This window comes from Mustela lutreola, chromosome 4, assembly GCF_030435805.1.
Source record: "Mustela lutreola isolate mMusLut2 chromosome 4, mMusLut2.pri, whole genome shotgun sequence".
Lineage (NCBI taxonomy): Eukaryota > Metazoa > Chordata > Mammalia > Carnivora > Mustelidae > Mustela > Mustela lutreola.
Window position 1 is genome coordinate 62,986,309 of NC_081293.1, and position 24,485 is coordinate 63,010,793.

At 40.5% G+C, this 24,485-nt stretch overlaps 1 long non-coding RNA gene across 2 annotated transcripts; it reads right to left on the minus strand.

Annotated features, from left to right (window-relative positions):
- Positions 1 to 9,577: 9,577 nt before the first annotated feature.
- Positions 9,578 to 24,109, minus strand: LOC131828920 (uncharacterized). 2 transcript variants are annotated; one of them, XR_009352608.1, is made up of 3 exons: positions 20,010 to 24,109; positions 16,387 to 16,481; positions 9,578 to 14,271 (listed from the first exon to the last, which is right to left on the minus strand). It is a non-coding gene; the product is annotated as an uncharacterized LOC131828920 (long non-coding RNA). The 2 variants fall into 2 exon arrangements; XR_009352609.1 differs by having other exon boundaries at positions 16,387 to 16,521.
- Positions 24,110 to 24,485: the final 376 nt, after the last annotated feature.

The following is a 24,485-nucleotide window of genomic DNA, read 5'->3' on the forward strand; positions in this document are numbered from 1 at the left end:
AAAGAATCACATTCCGAGTATTCTGCCCCCTTCTCTTTCCATGGTTCTGGGTCCTTCCTCTACTTCCCATCTCTGGCTTCCAGGGCACTAACCCCTACACCCATCTAAGAAATATTGTTGTACCTCCCCGCCACCCTGCAAAAAAAAAAAAAAAAAAAAAAAAGAGTAAAGAGAAGGGAAAATGTTCACGCATTAAAGGCAGGAAGATAGTCTACAATAGCCAAACTATGGAAAGAACCTAGATGTCCATCAACAGATGAATGGATCAAGAAGATGTGGTATATATACACAATGGAATACTATGCAGCCATCAAAAGAAATGAAATCTTGCCATTTGCGACAACATGGATGGAACTAGAGCATATCATGCTTAGCAAAATAAGTCAAGCAGAGAAAGACAACTATCATATGATCTCCCTGATATGAGGAAGTGGTGATGCAACATGGGGGCTTAAGTGGGTAGAAGAAGAATCAATGAAACAAGATGGAATTGGGAGGGAGACAAACCATAAGTGACTCTTAATCTCACAAAACAAACTGAGGGTTGCTGGGGGGAGGGGGTTTGGGAGAAGGGGGTGGGATTATGGACATTGGGGAGGTTATGTGCTTTGGTGAGTGCTGTGAAGTGTGTAAACCTGGTGATTCACAGACCTGTACCCCTGGGGATAAAAATATATGTTTATAAAAAATAAAAAAAAATTAAAAAAAAAGAAAAGAAAAAAAATAAAGACAGGAAGATAGGTTGGGAGGTCAGGGGTCAGGAAGGGGCTGGAGGGGAACAGTGAAGAACAAAGGATATCAACATCAATTTTATTCAGAAAATGTGAGAAACTACATGCTGGGCACTGATAATCCATTATCTCATTTAATCCCCCCAGTAAAGCTATGGGATCAGTATTATTTGCTCAGTGAGGCTGATTAATGTGCAGGAGCTAATACAGCTAGGAACGGGACACAGACCTCAAATTCAGGTGTGTCTGATTCCAAAGCCAAAGTCTCCATGACATTATGCCAAATAAACTGATTGATTAATTTTCCAAATGGTGTTAGAGAGCTGTCTAGTATTAGCTTAACATATAAAGGTGTCATAAAATCTGGTGACACAGATATATTATTTTTTTTTACAGATTGAACCCACTTGGCTACTTTTCTGGGGCATGTTAAAGAAACAAGTTTATTCGATGCAAATCAGAGACACAAATAAGGCAACAGATCACATGCGCATGTACAGGGATTGATGGAAACACTGCATTCACAAATCTCGTTTCTTGTAATCTTGCACAGTGCGTTGAGATATATATTTTTAACAGGGAACAACGCAATGAGTACATTATGCAAAATCATTGAACATGTCGTGTCTTTTTATGACATTTACCCATTTATCTTCTATAATTACCTATGTTTCCAGACTTTTTGCCCATCCTGTAAAATCCAGAAATCAAAGGGTAACCTGAGCCCAAAGGAATAATTGCATAATGATTTTTAGACAGTGTGAGAGAGAAGTAGGATAGATATTTTTGGAGTAGCAAGGACTCCTAAAATCACACTGCATAAGAGATTTTCTGTTCTTCCCCCATGCAGGATGGGATTCATTCCGGGCCCACTTTTCACCTGATGCAAATGGTCTGACTCTATTGCCACCTCATGCTGTATCTTCAAACTTATCTTCAGGAAAAAGACCTTAGAAATCAGTGATTGCATTAGCAAAAGTCCTGGGATCCAAGCCTAGGAGAGAATGGCCATCCTTGTCCTCTCGTTAGTGGTCGGTCTGGAATCATTTAGGGCGCTGTGCTCAGAACCTCCCCCCTCCACCATCATTCCTCCATTCAAGCGACCTATACAGCAAACAATGGCAAAGGCAAGTGAAAATAAGAATGAAGGAGTTAATTAAGCTGTGGCCCTCAGCACCAGTCTGTAACATCGATCTTATGGAATCTCAATAAATGCTTACAACTCATCACTACTAAGAATCTAATTAGACATTTATTGCTTATGTAATTCTGAATTAATGGCACAGCAACAAGATTTATATCTCACATATTTGTTACACCTCAGCACTCTCCACTTTAATAATCAATTGATATTTAGTTAACATATATTAACTATCCTATTAAAACTAAATTAAATGCTATTCTGATTTGATTTTATTAAATAAATGCTGGTAACACTAATGAGGTGCAGGCAATTTAAACCATGAGAGAACAGCCAAATCCAGCCTCTCTGTTAAGGGAAGCAATTTCAGAGTAAAAAAAAAAAAAAATGAGCAAATGTGTTCCTCAACTTGAGAATTTCATAAATACTGCACAACTCTGTCAGGATGGATTCCTGACCAACATCTCAAAAGAGATGGAGAAAACTTACATTAGATGCTTTTATTCTAATCGGGCTGTGCTAAATATGGCTTAGGGAAAGCTACTTCCCCTTTGACCTCTGTTATAAGGTTGCTGATTTTGATAAGAGCAAGATAGTGTTACCTCATGAGAGGAATCAGTGTAGCCCACAACTTCTCCGGTAAGAGTACTTTTGAAACAAGCTCAACTGGACTTCCTTATGCAATTGATTATTTTTCTTTGCACAAGATACTAGATTTTGTTCTACCCAGGAAACAGCACTGAACAAATAAGTTACATGTAAATATTCATTCATTTAATAATAAATGAGCACCTGCTATGTCCCAAACTAAATAGAGTATGATCTTATTTTATAGGATTAGATATTCTGAAGTTTCTTCTACTCACTGGGACTGGTTCTATGAATAATATAAAGCATGGAGACAGGCTTGTGCCCTTAAGAAATCTGCATCATTAGGCAGAAAAGTCACAGCTGTGTGAAAATTACCTGAAACTCGTGCATTGGAAGCCTGAACCCACTCTGTTTTGGCTCAAGTGTCTTGTAAAGCACCCAGCATGTAAAACATACCTAATTAATCCTTGCTGAGCAAATAAAAGCTTTTCAGACACCATGAACATGTGATTTTCTTGATCTAAGGCCTCATGCAAAACCATACCATCTGAAGTTCATTCTTCCAAAACTGCAGAATTCTAGTCATAAAAACCAAGAGCAAAGGTTGAACGTTAAAAGTGGGATCTAGGTGCCAGCAGCAACAGTAAAAAATGTGGATTCAGCCATGGGTCTTGGCCAACAATTGTGCTGGCAGCCCTTCACTTATGCGCTGCCAAATGATGATTGATGCATAGAGGTTATTTTTTCACAACTGAGAATTCATACTGTTCCAACAAAACCTGGACCTGGGCACTTAAGCTGAGCAGGCAGCTCAGGAAGGGAATCATCCACCTGGTTTGCACGGGATGCTCTCTGTGTTTACCTGTTTTCCTGATGTCATTATTGGTAGCACCAACTTTCCCTCTCAAGAGTGTGCTGATCCACATGATAAATTGTATAATCACCAGGAGTAGAGGCTAAAGCCTACTCAACCAGAAACCTGAGGTAGGACTTCTGGTTAAGGAGGGAGAAGGCACACACTTTTACCTCACTTTTGTAAGTGTGTTCTTTTCATGTGGTTAACGTTTTTAGTACTTCCATTTTATAGGATATAACTATAATTAACTCTTGTGCTTTGTCTACCTGTTGACTCTAAAATTAAGAGTAAGTAATAATGGGTAAGTAACATTACCGATTATTAAATATTCTCATTTTCCTCTCTGTGGGAAGAATATATATCCCTGTCTATTGAAGTCAGAAGGAAGTCATATTACTCGCTTTGCCCAATGTGGGTGGAAGTGATAAGTGATATTTCCAGGCAGAAGTTTAGAGTAATAACATATGTATCACTGTCTCTTCTCCTTGTTCTCTGAGATCATGAATGTTTCAGCTAGTGGCTGTCCAACAGTCTTGGTCCCAGGGTGAAAGTGACATAAAGCAAAATGACAGCCACCCCACAATGAACATGTAATGAAAACAAGAAAGAGAACTTTGTTATCGTAAGCTATGATATTTTGGAGCCATCTGTTACCTCAGGATAACCTTGCCCATCCTGACTGATAGAAATGTTGTTAATGGACATAAAGTGTTGTAAACAACAGCAGCAACAACACAAACTGAAATAAGTTGCATTGACTCTAGGGCTCATTAGTGGAAAGCAAGGAAATTGCTATTGGAGATGAAAAGATGAAGAACCATATCCTTTAAAAACTTGTAGCTTTAGAAGAAGATGTGAGCAAACAATATTTTAGAAGCTTTAGTTGGCTGTTATTAGATGCATTTGACCAAAAAAAAAAAAAAAAAAAGATGAGCTCAAAAAGAATTGGTCAGTCTGGAAAGAGGGAAAAAGAGAGACAGAAAATCCAGAAACTTGGGGATTTTTATAGTTTTGAAGATACAACTGATTATCATTTTTACTCAATAAAGCATAGGAAAAAATATCTTTGAATAAAAAATTCCTACTAAAACTTAGCCTTATGTCAAGGACCAAATTAAAGGGTTTCTGTATGTCATTTGCTGAAACTTCTTAACTTATTAAGATAGCATTTAGTAAATGCTTTGAATCACGTAAAATGGCTCAAAAAGAGATTAACAATGCATCTTCTAGAGAAATCAGATAGAGACAAGATACAAGCAATTAAACATCTACAGACACATATTTCAAAACAGAATAGGAACTCTTTGACAAGAATCAAATGGGTAAGTTAAAAGTCAAAAGCATTGTGCGACCAGGAGAACCCACTAGTCTAGATTAAAAGAGATCGTTCAGGACTTAAAACAATGCTTTCCTTTCCCCCATCCTTCCTGCTTGAGCTTGAGGTGGGGACTAACACTTCAGCCTCCAAGAAGCCATGTTCTACAATTCTCTGTGTGACATAGAAAAAGAAAACAGCAGAAAGAAAGACTTCCCAAATGTTAGAGCCAAGGACTAAGGAGAAAGATGTTTAGGAGATATTCCCAGGAAATGGAATCAAGGTCTAATCTAGGCATACTCTCCTCTCCCAGATAACATCGGTCCAAGGGGAATTTAGAATTTGTAGAGACTGGTGACATCTGTGTGTCTCCCATTCTTCACCTTTCCAAATAGGAGTATATATTACAGTCTCCTTGTTCTTATTCCACCACAGCATATAGGTTATATGAGAGACATAGCTTCTCCATTTGTCCCTGCAGCTTGGATCAAAAAGAGCTACGTCCAGACCTGATACAGAGAGTACCTCATATCACCTAGAAATACTGGTCTTTACCTTAGAAGTTAAGTTAAGATCAAGTCCTGTTTGGGACTTATAGGTGTCTCTCTTGGAGATGAAGTGAATATGTTCAGCGTGTGGAAAAAGGAGGTTACTGAGTAACTGAATACTAGAAAGGTGGACTATAGGAGTTTGTACTGCGATTCACCAAATATTTTTACTTCATCCCTGTGGTGCCTCTCCCTGTGGGAAGATTTTACACACCCCTTATGTTAAACTAAGGAGTGATGTTGACCAATAAGATGTGGATTAAAGTGATGAATTCCTAGGCCGAGTATCAAGAAACATGGATCACAAACAAACTGAGGGTTGCTGGGGGGAGGGAGGTTGGGAGAAGGGGGTGGGATTATGGACATTGGGGAGGGTATGTGCTTTGGTGAGTGCTGTGAAGTGTGTAAACCTGGTGATTCACAGACCTGTACCCCTGGGGATAAAAATATATGTTTATAAAAAATTAAAAATTAAAAATTAAAAAAAAAATAAAGAAACATGGATCACAAATCTCTTTTCTCTCGGCCATGAGACTGACAATGTTCCAGACATATTAAAATGGAGGTGACATACATCTGAGCCTCAGCTGACCTGCGATGGACATTTAAGGTGAGCAAGAAAAAAACTTTTATTGCTGGAAACAGCTGAGACTTGGGGTCATTGGCAGTATAACCTAGCTTGTTCTATCATGCCCATAAACAACATTAACAATATTGAGATTATGTAAAGATTATTCACCATAATCCCAAGTAATGTGATTGGACCTATAAAGAAGAACATGTATTCCCACATACCTAAGAGAGAAAGCTCTAAGTACTCAATGACACACAAAATGCTACATTTGTTTGCTTCGTGTTTGAACTATGACTTTTCTTATACAGCATTTGGTTTTTCCTGGACTTTCTAGTTGTCTTTATTTTTTGCCCTGGAAAATTTTGGGATCTTTGTTTTATCCTTGGTGTTCAGAAATTTCATCAGGATGGGTTTAAATGTGGATCTCTTTTCATTTATTCTGTCTAACACTGTCTTTCTGACTACAGCTTCCTTCTCTCCACTACCTCATCTCAAAAACCTACCACAGACTTGCATTCATTATTTAGCTCTCCACATTACGTTCCCACTTGCAGTTTTCTTAGAATTACCCTAGGATCTATATCTTCCATTAGACTATGAGGTACCTCAGTATAGGGACTGAGTCTTTCTCCATTTTCAACACCTCACATAGCATGGTAACTAGGGCAGAGAATAAACTTAATAGCAAGATACTACATTTTTTTTAACTTCCTATATGCTTCCTGTGACAAGAATACTTAATCATAAAACGGCAAATTAGATTTTGAGAGACAAGTATCTTCAGCTTTCAGTAATGAATGATGAACAATGTCTACTAATATCCACAAAGCAGAATAGGAAACATAATTTAATTCCAATGTATAGATGCTCCAATAGCATGAAGCAGTATACCATGTTTCTGTGCTTTCTAAAATCCAGCCATGCTGAAATAGTATTCATATGAGGGCTGCTTCAACTATAGAAATAATTATGAACTATCTGACTTAAACATTCCAGCCTTTCTTCAGAGCTTCCAAGGAGGAGGAATTAGAGGAGTCTGTATTTGGACTTCCTAGCACAAGATCTTAGGTGATCTTACCGGCTTCTTTGACATCTGCCAGAACAATATCTTTCTCTAGATCTAACTTCAGTTAGGGCTTGATGGAGTGAGTGAAAAGTGTATGCTGGAATTTCAAAGCTTTAAGAAAACTTCTCATCCCTCCAAAATATCTATCTACTTGTTGGCTGATCCCCCAAATTAAGTCTTTAATCTTCAGCATAGAAAGTTTAAAAAAAAAAAAAACTTTTAAAAACCTGGAAAGAAATGTGACATAAACTTCCAATTGTGGCATACTTGCCTCTCAAACCAGAATCTGTGGAAACTATGGAATTTAGATGGTTGTGAGGAATGTGGTTTGAAACCAGTACAAAGCTCAAGGCTATATCACCTAGAGATATTTGTAGAAAACAACTAAAATATGGCACCAGTCAGTGATACGTAAAAGGTAGAGGAATTTGAGGTCCTTTCCTAAGAGATTTTTCTCCTGAGTGCAAATAAAGTATAATGGACACTGATCTTTGAAGCATAGGGACCCTCTCCTCACCCCCACAGAAAATAGACATGGAACAGGTAACCAAATGTTCTTCAATGTGTCTCTTTACCACTTCTCAGAGGGCAAACCCCGACTTGGCTACCTCCTTGTAGTATCCTAAAACTCTTAGATGCAGGAGCTTCAATAAGATCCATGTGAGTTTTAAGAGGAGCTCCATAAATACAAATTGAATAGAAGTTTTAGGCAGCCAAGAATCTGCTAGCTTTCTGGAAGATTCCAGTCCAGCCCCCACACTACCCAGATGCCTGCACCTGATTGGCTTTTTGGATAATTGATCACAGCTGGTGGCTTAATTGGGCCTGTCACAGGAAGGCCAGCTCCTTTTAGATACAAGGTTCCATCCTGCACAGTGCCCTCGGGGCCAGTGAACTCACTGAGAGGAAATGTGACTCCCACTTCTCCAGTTAAAGAACTTGGGGCATTTCCTAGATGGAGCTCTATGCCAGGAATCTGGTCTTAGCTTGGTGGGCTTGAGAGAAGAATGGGAGGTCCCTCCTTTCTACCCTGAGTCTTCTAGTGTCTCTCTAGTTTTGTATGATTTGCTTTTTAAGATTGCACGAGGTGAGAGTGGTTTTCTTTAATATCAGTTCATGACAGGGAAGCCTGAATTAGTGGAAGTCCCAGTTATATGCCATTCTTAGTTTCTGTTTATTAGATTCAAGTCATCCCATTAGCAAATGGGATGGCCCCAAACCCATTCGATTGACCCCTTTGTGAAGAGGGAAGAGATGATAGTAAACTCTTAGTCTTTTACAACTTAGACAGGGAAAAAGAAGCTGGCCATGGAGCAAGACTACATCTTGGTAGAGTGGACCTGAGGACTTCATGAAGGGAAGAAGGCCAGTGGTGGAACTCATCCTCATCAGGATATAGACTAACAGGCATTGTCTAAAGGGACACTTTATTTGAGGTTGAGAAAGCAGATAAGGAGGGTTGGCAGTGAGAATAGCTAATAAAAAACTGGTTAAGTTGGCAGGGCAGAACATAAAGAAATTAAGGGTGACAAGACCAGGTGAACCGGTGTTATGGTGCTATGAACTCTATAGGATGGAACTGTGTCCTCTTCTCCCTTGATGTTACGTGAATTTAGGGGGAAATATGTTCCATTTTGAACTTGAGATTCCCACAGGATAGGCAAATAAAGACTATCATGAAGAAGTTGAATATACTCCATTCCTGTCTCTCCTCTTCTCCCCCACCACACATACATACACACAGCAAAGAGCATAATTTTCCATGACAAATTAACTGAGTCTGTAGAAACATAAGACCAAAAAAATTTATGTGAATAATTAAATAACCAAATTGAAATTTTTTCAACAACTCCAACAAGAGTTGAAAGGCAAACTAATTACAGTAGAGACGTTTGTTGCCAAAACACTGCCCCTTTTCCAGGCTAACAGAACCTTAATTTTGTGAACTCTGATTCAAGTGGTCATGTCCTTCAAAGAAGAATGACTTCAACCAATGATCACAGGATTCTCATTCTACACCCCAATGATTACATGATATAATGTACACATGATATAATTCTGGCCAATGATACAGGAGAAAACTTCTGAGGCCTTCTAGAAAAGTTTTTTGCTTTTCTTTAAAAAAAGAGCTGTGGTGGGGGTATTCCCTTGCCTGACTCTCTAAATTTTGTAATGTCTGTATGTGTTTCCTTGAACAGTGATACACATTTTGTGACCCTGAGGAGACAAGACTGAGGACAAAAGTCAACATGCTTCTCCCTCAGATGTTCATGTTCCAAAGATAGAGTGAACCTGATTTTTGATGCTGTCAGTGAGCCACTGAATTACGAACCTCCCTCAGGACTTCCCATTATAAGAGATGATGAATGTCCTTATTTTGTAAGCTTTTTTGCTTGGTTTTCTTGCTACTTGTAGCCAGAAAGCATCCTAAATGATACGCTAATAAATGCATACTGGGACAGTTGATGGGTGACTTGATAATAAATCCAACACTTCTTACTATTTGTCAGGCATGGTTCTAAGAGTTTTAGTCAATTTAATCCTTGTAACAACTATAAGCAGGGGGAACTATTGTTTTCATTTCCCAGATGAAGAACTTTGTAACAGTGAGGTTAAATCACTTGTTCAATGTCATAGGCCTAACTAGTGCTAGAACTAATATTACAAAGATAGGCACAGTTTGGACCCCAAATCAGAACTCCAATAACCAGGAAGTTAGAATACCTCTCAGATTAACCAACAGGAGTTGGGTTACTCCTATTCAAACCCCATTACTGAGAATCATTATGAATAGCAAAGGAGAAGTCAGACTAACAAAGTTTTCACTTCCTTTTCAGTGAAATTCTTTCCACTTGCTCTGTGCGACATCACCAGGTTCCTCACTATCTTCTGGTTCTGCCCCCCAGGCAAAATCTTCACTCAAGTCCTGCTTCATACTAATGGTATAAATGATTAAGTAACAGGAGTGTTTAGATATTAATCACAATCAGAGCGTTCAACCCAGCTTGAATTTTATGTATCAGTGTGCCTGAACTTAGCTGGTAAACAGTTCATTAAAATAAGATTTATCGAGAGCTGAAATTACACAAAAGGAAGCAATATCCCTTCCCCCAAAGGCTTATGGTCATTGAGAGGAAACAGGAAATGAAACTAGGAATGATCATGAAACCAAGGATGTAAGTTATAGATAATGATGGTTGCCTCTTGGAAAGGCACTTGGGGGAGTGAGGGTGGAGTGCTGTAGGGAAGCAGCTGAGGAGGACTGTTTCCACTCCAAGTCTGTTTTATGCTGTTCTGTACTCTTGGAATTTTTCCCCATATGCATGTACTACCTATTCAAAAATAATTAGAAAAGTTTAAAACTCAATAAAATGTGACAAATCCATGTAGAGGTATAAGCAAAATGCTTTGAGAGTACAAGGAAGTAAAAAAGACAGGGACAAGGTATTAGTTTGCTAGGGCTGCTATAACAAAGTACCATGCATTAGGTAGCTTAAACAACAGAAATTTATTGTCTCAAAATTCTGGAGGTCAGCAGTCCAAGATCAGCATGTTCAGAGGTCTATGCTCGCTCTGAAAAAGTAGAGAAAGAGCTATTCTAGGTCTCTCTCCTAGCTTCTGGTGACCTCAGGCATTCCTTTGTTTATATACAGACCTCTTCTCTCTGTGCATGTCTGCCCTTGTGTCCGAATTCCCGCTTCTTATAAGTACACCAGTCATACTGGATTTGGGCCCACTCGTTCGATCTCATTTTAATTTCATTATCTCTATAAAGACCCTGTCTCCCAAAAAGGTCACATTCTGAAGTCCTGGGGGTTAGGACTTCAACATGTGAATTTAAGGGTTGGTGGAGCACAATTCAACCCCTCACAGGATGTGTAGGAATGCTTTCTGAAGAAGATGTATTCCTTCAATACTGTATAGTCAGGAAACCATTCTGAGGCTTCTTGTCTTAGAACACTCAATTTTTTCAAGTCCTGATAATAAGCAACCCCTTGACATTTCGATACAGTGGGATGAGACCACACAGACTGGGCTTTGAGGCGCACAGCTTGGAAAGTGGTAAGTGTAATACGTGACAGGCACATATTGAATCAGGGAGTCTGGTATCTAAGCGACAGGCAGCTTATGATGCTGTGTGCCCCAGTTCTGGCTCACTTCCTCCATGTAGCTACAAAATCAGAAAAGGCATATTGTTGAAGCTCGAACGCTTAGAGGCAATCTCCACTCTAATGCTACTGATATTGCAGTTGTGGAAACATAAGGAGTCCCTGGTGGCTGATTCAACATGCACCAATTTCTAGAATTTTATTTTATAATCAAATAACGTATCCCACTGAAGACAGCATTGCCTTGTGCAGAGACGAGATCATTTCAAAATCATGTTCAAGTTACGTTTATAATAAAAATTCAAGTTAAAGGAATGTTTTCTTTCTGGTTGACATTAAGAGTGTGACTTAAAGGTTGGAATGTTAAAGAATACAAGAAGTTAGAGAATAATCATAAAGACTGTTATATATCCATGCCAGATTATAGGCAAGTGTGGGTATACAATGGGTAGCCAAGATATTGCAATAGTGAGCCATATGGTCAGAAATTAATATGAATAAAGGAAATTTGAATTTTTAAAGTTAATGAGTATTGTGAGTAGCATTAAAATTAATAAGTGAATTAAAATTTATTATACATATTAAAATTAATATATGTTATATACATTAAAAATAATAAGTATTCTGAACATGGATACCAGTAAAAATAAGAAAATACAAATCAATTAAAAATCCATTAATATGTTTCTTAATAAATTGATCTGTCACAGAACATAGTAAAGTGGAATTTCAAGTCAGCTTGGGAAAAATAGGCTATTTGATTCCTATGTTGGTATATGTTAACATAATATAGTAACATAAACTGTTTGAAAGTTAAAGAAATTATACATGAAAAATATGAGTCCATTAAGGAGTCGAACTATGGATAAGAGTATACAAACACTTAAAACTTTCCACATTAATAAATTATAAAAATTAAAATCCAGAGAATGAACTGGGAAAAAATATTTACAAGACATAAGAAAATAGCACATTTTAACAGAAAAATGCTTAAAGTAAATGAAGGACAATGTAAAAAAAAAATACTACGTATACTAATTAGCAAATGAAAAAAATTTAACTGCAACACTGATTAAGAAAATGCAAGCAAGGTAACTTTTTATACATAATGAATTGAGTAAGCATGGCGGACCCAACATTGGTTGTAACACAGAAGGTATTTACAAACTGGTGCAACATTTCTGTGGGCCAATTTGGCAAGGATATCTTGAAATATCCTAAGTTTATCCAGAAAGAAAAGATCACAGATATCTGCAGTAGCAGATGTTGTCAGCACCCATCTATATCCCTCTGGGTACACAAGCTGGTTTCCAGTGGCCAGCACTGGCACACTCTGCCTGGGATATTTTTTGGGTAAGGAAGTGTGCCAGATCACACTGGAGGCTGGCAAGAAGTTCCAAGAAGTTAACACGCCTGGAAGGAGTTCTCAACTAATTATACACAGAAGTTGAGGATTCCTCAGCCTCAGGGGGGACAACAGTGAGGGGAGTTCAATATAGACCCGCAAAGGTCATGGTGGAAATGAGCCTCAGCTGCCCATTGTGGCAACCTGCTCATTAATACCCCGTTTTGACTTTCTTCCCTTCCCTTCTCACTCCCCTTACTGATTCTGCTTCCCTTTCTGGATCACTCCCAAATAAGCAACCAATGCTCACTTCCTTATTTCCATGTCACCAAAGATATATGCAAACATTTATTGAAAAGGATATTCATCACAGTGTCATTCACATTACTGGAAAATTGAACATATCACATATTAATAATAATAATAATATTATATACTATGATACAGTATATACCCACCAAAGTATGATAGAAGGGGGCGTGGGAAGGGGAAAATAGGCAGAGCACAGAGGATTTTTAGGATAGTGAAAATACTCTGCATGATACCATAATGATGGATAATGTTATTATACATTTGTCCAAACCCATGGAACGTGCAACACCAACAGTGAACCCTAAGGTCAACTGTGAACTTTGAGTGATGACGATGGTGAGCCAACATAGGGTCATCAAGTGTAACAAACGCACCACTCTGGTGGGGGATGTGAATAATTGGGGAGGTTTACTCGTGTGGGGGCATTACATGGGAAATCTCTGTAACTTCCCCTCAATTTTGCTATGAACTTTAAATTTCTCTAACAAATATAGTGTTAATAAAAACATATGATCTAAGAATATTTACTGTCTGGAGAAGGAAAGCAGTATCATGGAATGTTAAATAGCAGGTTCTGGAATGAGACCTCATTTCAGGTTCTGATTCCAACAACTACTTGCTTCATGACTTCAAGCAGCACTTAACCCCTTCAGTGTCTGCTCCCTCATATGAAAAATGAGTGACACTAGCATCTCCTAGGGTCATTATGAAGATGACATCTTAGCCCTATGCCTGGCACACAGTAACAATAATCATCACTGTCACCACTGATACTAAAATACATTAATATATTATAAAGTGTAAAATATGGGGGTGCCTTGGGTGGCTCAGTCAGTTAAGTGTCCGACTCTTGATTTCAGCTTAGGTCATGATCTCAGGATCCTGCGATGGAACTCTGGGTCAGGCTCTGTGCTCAGTGGAGAGTCGGCTTGTCCCTCTCCCTCCTCTTTGATGCTTTCCCTGTTCATGGGTACTGTCTCTAAAATCAATCAATCAATCTTCAAAAGTTTAAAATAGGAGTTTAGGGATGCTTGGGTGGCTCAGTGGGTTAAAGCCTCTGCCTTCGGCTCAGGTCATGATCCCAGAGTCCTGGAATCGAGCCCCGCATCGGGCTTTCTGCTCAGCGGGGAGCCTGCTTCCTCCTCTCTCTCTCTCTGCCTGCCTCTGCCTACTTGTGATCTCTGTCTGTCAAATAAATAAATAAAATCTTTAAAAATAAATAAATAAAATAAGATATGAGTTGATAAAACAATATGTTCTATCATTTTAACACATAGGCACATGAAATATACATATAAAAATCTTCACACCCACTTATTTTTACAGAATAGAAAAAATGGGAAATAATATACAAAAAAATATTGCCCACGCATGTTGTGTGATAAGATGATGGATTTTTTCTATGTGCTTTTCTATATGTTTCTTATTTTTATGATTATTATTTTTTATATTCAAATGGCCAAAGTTAGAATGAATTTTATTAACAATTTTAAAGTGTGTCAAAAAGTTAGGTTAGCCAATGGGGCACCTGGGTGGCTCAGTGGGTTAAGCCTCTGCCTTTGGCTCAAGTCACAATCTCAAGGTCCTGGAATCAAGTCCCGCATCAGGCTCTCTGCTCGGCAGGGAGCCCACTTCCTCCTCTCTCTCTCTCTGCTTGCCTCTCTGCCTGCTTGTGATCTCTCTCTGTCAAATAAACAAATAAAATCTTTAAAAAAAAAAAAAACAAAGGCAGGTTAGCCAAATTTCAACACATAAAAACATAGCTTTTAGCCTATGGTTAGGCAATCCTTAACGATGAGTTCAGGGAAGAATACCAGTATTTGACCAACTCAATAACTCAATCTTTTTGAGAACTGAGGGTGTATTCAGTCAGGAACCACTGCAGTTCTGACACTAGGTTTACATTCTGGAGGACGGGTCTCTGTGTCAACAAAATGGAGTGTACTGTCACAGAGCCATGAAAACACAGACATTGCCCCAGGGTTGAACACCAAGACTCCAGAAACTGAGTGACATGGCTAGGACAGATAGTTGATCATTTAGGAACCTGCAGTGTTCAAGCATCAAGCAAGCAAAGAAGCTTACAGCATGATTCATAGCACCAAAATGAGTGAATTGCTTCCGAAAGAGTGATTTCATTTTCTCAAATAGTTCTGTACTTCTTCAGAATTTCTGATCCCATGAAGTTCAGACTAGGTCATGGTGGAAAATAAGTCCAGCTTCTCTTTGAGGCCTGCTAGGTTGATTCTCCTAGGACGTTCATGAATCCCCAGGGATCTTAGATTGGAGTTTGGTAAATACCTTCAACAACTTTCTGCCACTCAGTCATCTAACCAGTCAAAATAATCAAACATTCATGGTCAACTTCCACTCCTTCCAAATGACCCATAAATTGTCAAAGGTCAAAGAAAATCCATAATCTTGGTCACTTTCTGCATTGACTCGTGCAATGAATTAATTTGCCACTATTACCATCTAAATTCTGTTGAATCATAAAAGAGAAGAAAACACTAAACTTCTCATTGGATTTGGAAAATAAAACATAAAACCTATTTCCTTTTCATCATAGGTGCCCTACCTGTGGCCAGCGATTTCTACTTTTTCATTTTCTATTTAAAGCAAATTTCTTAGATTATTTTACTTGCAGCAAATGGTTAATATATGCTCAATTGAATACAGAATTTTTTTTTTTCTTGTGGAAAGCCTCAACCAGGCTAGACCTCTGTCAGTTTGCCACTAGGGTAACATGTTGAATGCCTCGGGCTAGGTGGGCAAGAGCTTGAGAAAAGACTGGAGATTAAGAAAGCAGAGTAGAGTATATAGTGAGTGTGAGGAGGAGGCTGGGGCAGAAGACTGACACTGTGCTGAACATGTCACCAAAGAGATTATGGGACCTGACAATTAACAAGTGCTCTTCTGACTTCAGCTGTCAGGTGTCTACTAGGAGGGGCCATAAAGTAGTGATCCTGCTCCTCACCAGCTCTAAAATTATGGTTTTTCAGCAGGATATGACCAATTTGGAGTTTGCAGAAGAAAGCAGGGGAAAAAAATGAATGCATCTGTCAAACACCAGTGAAACAGAGGAGGGAGAAAGCAGACTAAAATGAATCAATTCCACTGCTTCTAGGTGCAGGCTCTTTTGGAGGCATTGCCATAAGGTCATGTTGCCAAACCCAGGAGACAGATCAACACCCATTACTTCACCAGCTTTTTCTTGACCTGCTGTGAGTTTGGCTGTGTACAAGGAGCTTGGGATGCCACTGTGGGCAGATAAAAAACTCTCACCCGCATGGAGTTTATATTCCAGCAGTAGAGACAGATTACACAAATTGTGATTTCATCACGATGCTCATAGGGGTTGTGAAGAAGCAGGTTAGAGTGCTTTGAGTGGGAGATCATGTAATGAGGCCTTGTAGAATATGGGGGTCATGTCAGGAAAGTTGCCCTTTTTTTAGACAATCATGTTTGCAATGAGATAGTCAGCATGAGTAAGCATCGCCTAGGCAGGCAGCTGAAATGATGTGTATGAGGACCCAAAACAGAAAAGAACACAGTAAGTCCAAAGGACATTGTAATCCTTATGCTACAGAAGAGGCCTGGATGTCTACTTATCTCTGAGGTGACTTGTCTCAAGTCTAGCTGTTGGGGGTGATGTTTAATATCAGGGCTATTTGAGTTTGGAGATTTTTAATTTTTCCTGATAAAGTGTCCCTGGTTTCTCTTTGGGAAGACTTCATCTACTTCTTCGAGTCAGGGTTTTGAAGTGGCCCCCAAATGTACACAGTTTGAGTCTCCCACCTGTTGGAAGAAGAGCTGATGACACAAATGCATCGTGGAAAGAGTTGTCTGAGGCTGAGCAAGGTCGTCTTCCAGGAATCCCACAGCAGGAAGAACTGGTAAAGTGTTAGACAGAGAGCTTTATTTTTCTTGTGCCTGCAAAGATAGGTCGAGGAAGTATTCCTGCATCTTATAAAGCTCGAAGGAACACTGGGCATTATTGTTTACATTGTGCGAAAGATCTCCATTCTGACTTATTTACGGTCTTGGAAGTTTCTAGTTACTGCTTAACGACACTTCTAACCAACTCTCAACGTGCCAAGTTGATTATAGTTATTATTAAGCTGAAGGTTAGGAAATTGCTCGTAAGAAACCTGCATCCTGTCATGAACCAAAGCTGTACGTATTTGTCCCAGTTCTTTCTCTGAGTGCAGATAAACACTTCCCCATGTCAGGGGGTTGTTCAACATTTCAATGGCCTGGTGGGATGCTCTTTTGAGCCCAGAGGGCAATTACTAAAACTTAAGGTAAGTGGGGAAGCAAACAGAAGACGTGATTGCCAGTCCAAACAACTGAGGTCCAGGGGACGGCTTAAGTTGTGCGTTAAGTATAATCTTTCAGCTTTGACAAGAAGGTGAGGTGACCAGTAATTAGCCATTCAAGGCGAACCCTGAGCAGCGTGACTGGGGTGGGAAGTAGGCGGCTGCCCGGCCCACAGTTTTTTGATTTGAGAGCTTTGCAGGCAGGAACTCATCTTGAGCCTAATAAAATGATTTGCTGGAGTGAAGTTGTTTGTTGATTTGTTTTTGAATATGTGCATTTTTACTCTCCCCCCACCCCCCCACCCCTATATTGGCAGAGATGGAAAAGGGTACTAGCTCTACCTAAACAATCTACAATGAGGCCTTGGAAAGACAAAAACTGGTATGGCTCATCATTTATGGCCTCCTGCATATCCTCCCCAAGCTGGCAGAGACAGATCTCTGGTAGCTGTCAGGGAATCCTTCCCATCAGCAAGGCATTCAACAAATACTTAAAATAGGTGTAAATCTCAGTCTATAAATTCATGTGTTCAAGAAACAAGAATATTTTAGATTTCCTTACATCAAATTAAATTTGGATTCTGAGTAACCAGCCCACCAAGCTGGCAGGAAATTTAACCCAGCCATGCTGGGACTGCTCCCACGCCCCACACACTGAGATTCTACAAAAGTCTGGGCTTACGCAGGGTAGAAGCGTTGGGAAGACTCCTCCAGTATTTGTCATCCGTCTACACTGGCTAGTGTTGAGATCGCAATTCTCACCAGTGTACATGGCCCAGCCAGGTTCCACCTCTGCTGATTCCGGGGGCCACATGGAGGGTGAGACTCTCTGGGGAAGTGAGGAGACCTGCTCCAGGGGTCTAACCTACTTCTGGGCACACACAACCCTCCCCTCTGAGTGGAGCCCCACAACTCACCATAGCCACAAGGCTGTCCTTCCTCCCCAGCCTTCTTAACTCATCCTTTTAAAAACAGGCTTTCTGGGGTGCCTGGGTGGCTCAGTGGGTTAAGCCTCAACCTTTGGCTCAGGTCATGGTCTCAGGGTCCTGGGATCGAGCCCACATCGGGCTCTCTGCTCAGCAGGGAGCCTGCTTCCTCCTCTCTGCCTACTTGTGATCTCTCTCTCTGTGTCAAATAAATAAATAAAATCTTAGGAAAAAAAAAAAAAAGCAGGCTTTCTCCTTTCTTGCCTTAAGCAAGAAATAACAAGCCTGACTACATGTTTGAAATGAAGAGAAAGTGAAAAACATAAGAAAAGCAAACACGATTGAATTCACCAGTCAGCTCTGTGTGTGTGTGTCTGTGTGTGTGTGTGTGTAGGCGGGTGGGTGGGCAAGCGTGGGTGTCTCGTGGGTGTGGGTGTGTAGGAGGGGAGGTGGGGGCTGTGAGGTGAGGATCTCACAGATTCAAAATCCCGGTTTTATATTGATTGGTGGCAGCAGTCCAACCCTGTGCAAAATATACACTGGAGTTTGAAAACCGCTGAGTTAAATCAAAAGAAGTATTAGGTAGAAGCCAGACGTGAACAGTGGAAAGAACACCCAGAGGCAGAGTCCCAAGTCCTTGAAGGAGAATGATAGAGACGTGAGCCGGATGTGAGACTGTGATCAATAAGCTGCATGTTGAAAGCCCAGGGACACAAGATCCTGCCCTTGTGCCTTCCGAGACTTTGGGGTTGACAGATCAAGAGCCACAGGTGTGGAATATGTGCTTTCCTCTTCCACCTCTGCCCTAGGATAACCCCTAGACTCAGTATAATGTATTTGTACTGTGGGTGTAACCACTCCCCCTCCATGGAAAAAGGCAGCCATGATGGTTCTGGTACAAATTTTGTAGGAGCAAAAACGCTCTTCCCAATCTGTGGGAAGAGCTCCCCAAATGAGTGGAAGCAGCCTCCATTGGAGACTACCCCCACTATACAGTCACAGCGCCTCCTAGCCCAGAGAGTCCCAGTAGTACCCAATCCCCAAACAATCATGGGGCTGGCTCCACTTCTGGGAAACCTGCCAGCTCCCCAACCTGGAAAGTGTACTTTTGCTTTAATTAACTGCTTTGAGTTTGCTACTTCCAGGTGTCTTTATTTGAGCATGGATACCTCATAAATTTTCTCATGGGGAATCCGAGGACTGAGACCTCCATTCACACAACACAGACTCTCCCACCAGTAACAGAAGGAACAAGAAGAAAGTCTATTTTCAGATGTCTAACTAAAACTCCTAGTAGTAAAAAGAAGATGGTGGAGAATACAAAAGATTCAAAATGCCAGACTTACACCATTCTGAATTAATATAGCCTTAATACATGTTGATGGGTTTGCTTATTAAAAGAATTTAGATTTTTTTTTGCAGGGATTCAATTCTAATTTAATTTTTTGTAAGTTTTCCCCCTTTTCTTTTGTGTTCTGTAGTTTTACTATGTATGGGTTATTATTTTCTCCTAATCCTATTAAGAGTACTTGTAGACACTGTTCAATCCCAGGATTGCCTTTCTTCAACTCTGGAAAATTTTACAGTCAGCTGTTAATTTAATCAGGACCGATGTGACTTTATTTCAATAAGTTATCCTTGTTGAGCAGCTACATCTGAGGCATGGTATTTACTGGAATGGGATAGGGTCGGCGGGGACGAGTATTTGCATGCCAAAGGAGAAGATCCCTGAGTGGAACTGTGCTACAGAACCAGAAAGATATTTGGTCCTTGTTCCTGGTTCCTGGTCTACAGAGTTCCTAAAACCCTTGGGGTTTCCTAAGGAATTTGAGTGTCTTTTGTTATTCATATAAGCCCTTTCAGCACACTTCAGTTTATGCTAGTGAGGTGACTGAAGGTGGGGCCCCTAGATAGCTTCAAGATGAGGCTGGTCACCAGAAAGACCAAATGATTAGAGGGCTGGAAAGTAAATGCAAGAACTCTGAAAACGGATGAGCTTCCAGGTTGGTAAAGACATGGGGGAGCTGGAAAGTTTAGCATACCTGAAGAGGGCCTGGAAGCTCCCCCCATCTCTTCCATCTTGCCCCTCCCCCCATATCTTCCATCTTGCTATACCTTTTAGAATAAACCAGTAAACATAAGTAATGTTTCCCTCAATTATAGCGAATTATCATACCTGAAGAGAGGGCCATAGGAACCCTGATTTATAGCTGGTCCGTCAAGGGTACAGGTGCCAAGCTCCACTTGAGGTTATCATCTGAGGTGAGGGCGGCCTTGCAGGACTGAGCCCTTCTCCTAGAAGTCAGAATTGGGTTAAATTTGTAAGCCACCCAGTCAGTCTTTGCCAAGAATTAAAGGTTTGGTGTGAGGAAATGCCTACATATGTGGTGACCAAGAGTGAAGGGTTCTGAGTTGAGGGTCATTAGCAAATGAGAGCAGTGGAGTTTTCCCTCACAGGAATACCAGAAGGAAGACCAAGGCAGGGCATCACAGCCAAGTCCTTCTCTGAAGAGGTGGATGCGATTTGCTTGTCTCCATTGTAAAAATATTCAAAGGTCTTCTTTCTTCAGACAGGATCTTACTCAAGAGTCCAACACATGAAGCAGTGGCATTCCTCTTTCTCTTCAGCCTGCTGAGCCCTCAGATTCCAGAAACACCCCTGGAGCAATGACAGACTGAGCTAACTCTGCCAGCTCTTCCACTGCTGGTTTTGTGGCCCGTGAGTGATGGAATATCCTGTGGAGGCTAACAAAACTGACTTTTAACGAATCTGGTCTTCCATTGTGGAAAAGTATATTTGTCTCTGAGGCCTACCTCTATCATAGTTCCAGAGCACCAATTCTAGAGGACTCTGTTAGTTATGCAGATGTGACTGTGTCATTGGAGGAAAGCTTGGGTCTCTCTTTGGGCTGGAGGAGGTGGTTGGTTCTAAACTTAGAGGCACAGGAAGACCTTTGGATGACAGAGAAGATTTGCAGGCAATGACTTGAATTGTTTGACTATGAATTTTTAATATGAAATAGAATTTTGGTAGACATACCCTCAGTTCATCACAAGTTCTACCATTCCCAACTGCCTTACACATGGCTGGATTCACGTATTTACGGTACCTGCCTGATCTGTTTGGCATCTGTGTTCATGGACCCCAGGGCCTACGTGGGAAGTTGGCACTCCCTCTGGATTTATCTAAATCAATGAGGCAGAGAATCCTCCCCACACATTCCATATTCTCCTTTGACCAGTATTCTCTACTTTGTACTCCCCTCTCTGACCCCCACCATCAAAACTAATCTCTATTATCCCCATTAGCCTTATTTATACCTCTCTTAGAGTGTAATACAATCACTATCATATTACCATTTTGTATATATGTACTATTACTCATTAAACCCTATTTCCCCAGACACCTGGACAATGCCATGTCTTCATCAAATGCCCAATAATTATTCTTTGGCTTGTTCTCAGTTTTAATTAGCTCTACCCACCACAGTGTCTAGAACAGAACCATTGTCATAACTTCTAATGCCATTATACCTACCTCTACGGATATGGCCTCTTGCAAGTGTTTTGGGGGCATAGGGAAGAGGACAAGACCAGGGGCAGATCACTCATTTGAGGTGATACTTGTCTGAAAGAAACATAATGTAGAAAAAAAAGAAAAGTGTAGAATACGATGGATTCTCATTTTTAAAAGAGAAATGAGCTCCCGCCTTGCTGCTGAAAGAGTGAGAGGAACGAGAATGAGTGCTTCCGTAGGGAAAGCAATTGTTTGCTATACCCCTCCAGTCTTGTATGGGCTCTGATGGGTTGCTGGTTATTATAACAGCACAAGCCAATCCCTCTACCCAGATGATGGTCCTACCCGACCTCCCAGACCAGTTTGGAACAGCAGACAAGGTTCAACAGTGCTTCTCCAGCTATGAAGTAGGAAGAAGGGTATCACCACCGTGAATGGAGCTAGTGTGTAGAACGAGTAGATAGATCATAGAAAAACCACAAGTAGTGCTATGCTACATTCATTTAAATAAAGAAAGCCGACATATTTTCCAAGGCCGGAAACAGAAATGGCATTAATGTGCTGTTAATTATCATCAGGAGTATATCTCTTTGACTTTTTATTCAGTTGAAATTTTTGTTATCACATATTAAAAATTATATACTTCTTTGCATTTCCCTAAATATTTTAATTGGTATATTTTAGTCTGGATGTGTGTACATTCTCTGTTACCACCCATCTGGGTGTAATTTTCCATAGTCTCCCCTGACGATCTGCATTTTCTCCTTCAAGTCCCTCCTCTAAACCCACTTCTGTGGATCTTGCCTTCACATTATGCCATTAAAAGCTCCAGCTGGAAGGAAGTGCCTCTGAATGGAGTCCAAGAGAAGAAACAAAGAAAATGGAAACCAGATGCCATTTAAGTCATCCCCGTGTGAGTCATCATTCTCTCCTGGAAAGTGTCTATCCAAATGATGTGCATCTCTTCTATCTGAAGCCCACCAGAGAGCCTTCCTCTTACTCTCTGTGTGTTTTAGCCATCCTCGGTAGACCTAGAGATTCTGAATATCATTGGCATACAGTAAATATATACATAGTCCTACTAATAGATATTTGCTGGATTTTAGATCCCACATAAGACAGCTGTTTCCTTCCTGGGTCACTCACCCGCTCTAATTGGGGGTTCCTTGCTACCCTTCCTCACCAACCGCCCTCAGGACTTGAAGTAAAAGCTCTAGTTTGAAAAGGCATGGCTTAGAATTGCTCAGGATTAAAAACTAGCAAACAAACGATGACAACACTTTAACCTCCAGAGGTTAGAATCAATTGATTTTCATGCGTACCATTTCCTGCTTTTCAATGCCAACTCCATTTAATCCCTGCGTAATAGATCATACCATCCCTAAAGTTGAAATCTGAATCATTCATTCATTTGGATAGCAAAACAAGCAAGCCAAAACCCTGTTAATTTTATTTAAAAGAAAAAAAAAAGGAGTAAAAAGAAATTCCCATTTTCCCAGGGTGACTCTGACAACTTTTTTTTTTAATTTTTTTTTATTTTTATAAACATATATTTTTATCCCCAGGGGTGACAAACAACTTTTGAGACTCTTTGAGAACAGTATCTGATCAAGCCAGTGGCAAAATAGGCAAGATCCAATTTTGTTTTAAAAATTCTATCTACAATATTACGTGTGTGTGTGTGTGTTCAAGACTGAGCACATGCATTTTTCTATATTCTCAAAATTCTGCTGAAGAGTCAGCAAAATAAACAAATGGATAACCAGAGATAAAAAGGGGACAGTCAGCTGAGATTTGAGAATTTTCTGTAAGATGGAAAGGAAGTGAATGGAACTGATGGCCAAAGCAGAAGAGAGGAAGCAGTGTCCCAGGTTTACTCAAGAGAAGGTTGTAAAACGGATAGAGATATTCTTTCTGAAGAAGCCTTGGGGGAATCTCCACACTGGGCATTAACACAGTCCCAGCTCTGAATTGGAAAAGGAGCCCAAAAGGTTGTGCAGAGACCAGCTGTATCATCTGGCCTTTCTCATTCTTCTTCGCCTTTCTATGCATGCAAATAGGCTGCCAGGAGAAGACTCGGAGACTTCACTTGCTCCCTGGGTTCTCCCCTATGAAGAAAATAAGATTGCTACCTAGACAGAACTAAGGCCTTTCGTATGGGTATTTGGTGTTCCACAGGGAAGTTCTTTGGTTTTGGTGTTTTGGTGGGATAAAGAACACCATCTGCATGATTCCCTAATACCCTAATATCCTAAAGGGAAGTTTGTCCATTGACATGACCACCCTGTACACAGGTGGTCTCCACCTTTAGAGAGATATGCTGATTGAGGAAACGTGCTTAGCCAGTGGCAGAGAACTTCACTACCTACACCAAGCCACCTTTGTTAATCACATAGTCTTTCTCCTTTCTAAATAGACACAAGTATCTTATATGATCAAGGTGATTCAAGTGGGCGGTGTGGACTGAAGGAGAACTCATGAGTATGAGGTCTGGGGATACAATCTAGAACCAAAGTCTCAAGAAACAGAGTTTAAAATATTGTTTAAAGTCATAATCATGTGGTCAGCCATCTCCCAATCATCTCCTCTCTGTGTGGCCAGTAGAACTTTGATCTTTCACAGGGGGTAAACATACCTCTTCCACTCTTGGGCTACATGTTTTGGGTGAATCTGAATGCAAACTCTATCTCCAGGATGGACTGTGGACCTAAGATCTAGGCCAAATTGTATGACCCAGGCCCTTGGCCACAGTTACTGGTTTTGAAATGACCTGCTTATAAATATTCCCTCCCTCCTTCTCACTTCTATGGGAAGAGTATTCTTCCCCATTCTGTTGATTTTGGGTGCAGTCATGGGACTTTGTTTAGCTAATGGGATATACTTATGTGGCTGCTCCTGGGCCTCTGTCATCTCAAGGCCCAGGAAAAACTTGAGAGGCACGTGGAGCATCCCTGAGCTATCCCAGCCCTGAGGTGTGAGGGGTCCCAACCAAGATCAGCAGGGTCACTCAGCCAAGCCCAACCTAGACCAGCTGACCTCAGCCAACCCACAGATACATGATTGCTGTACACCACAGAGACTCTGTGTGTGTGTGTGTGTGTGTGCACTCAGCATTACAGTGGCCACAGTTAAACA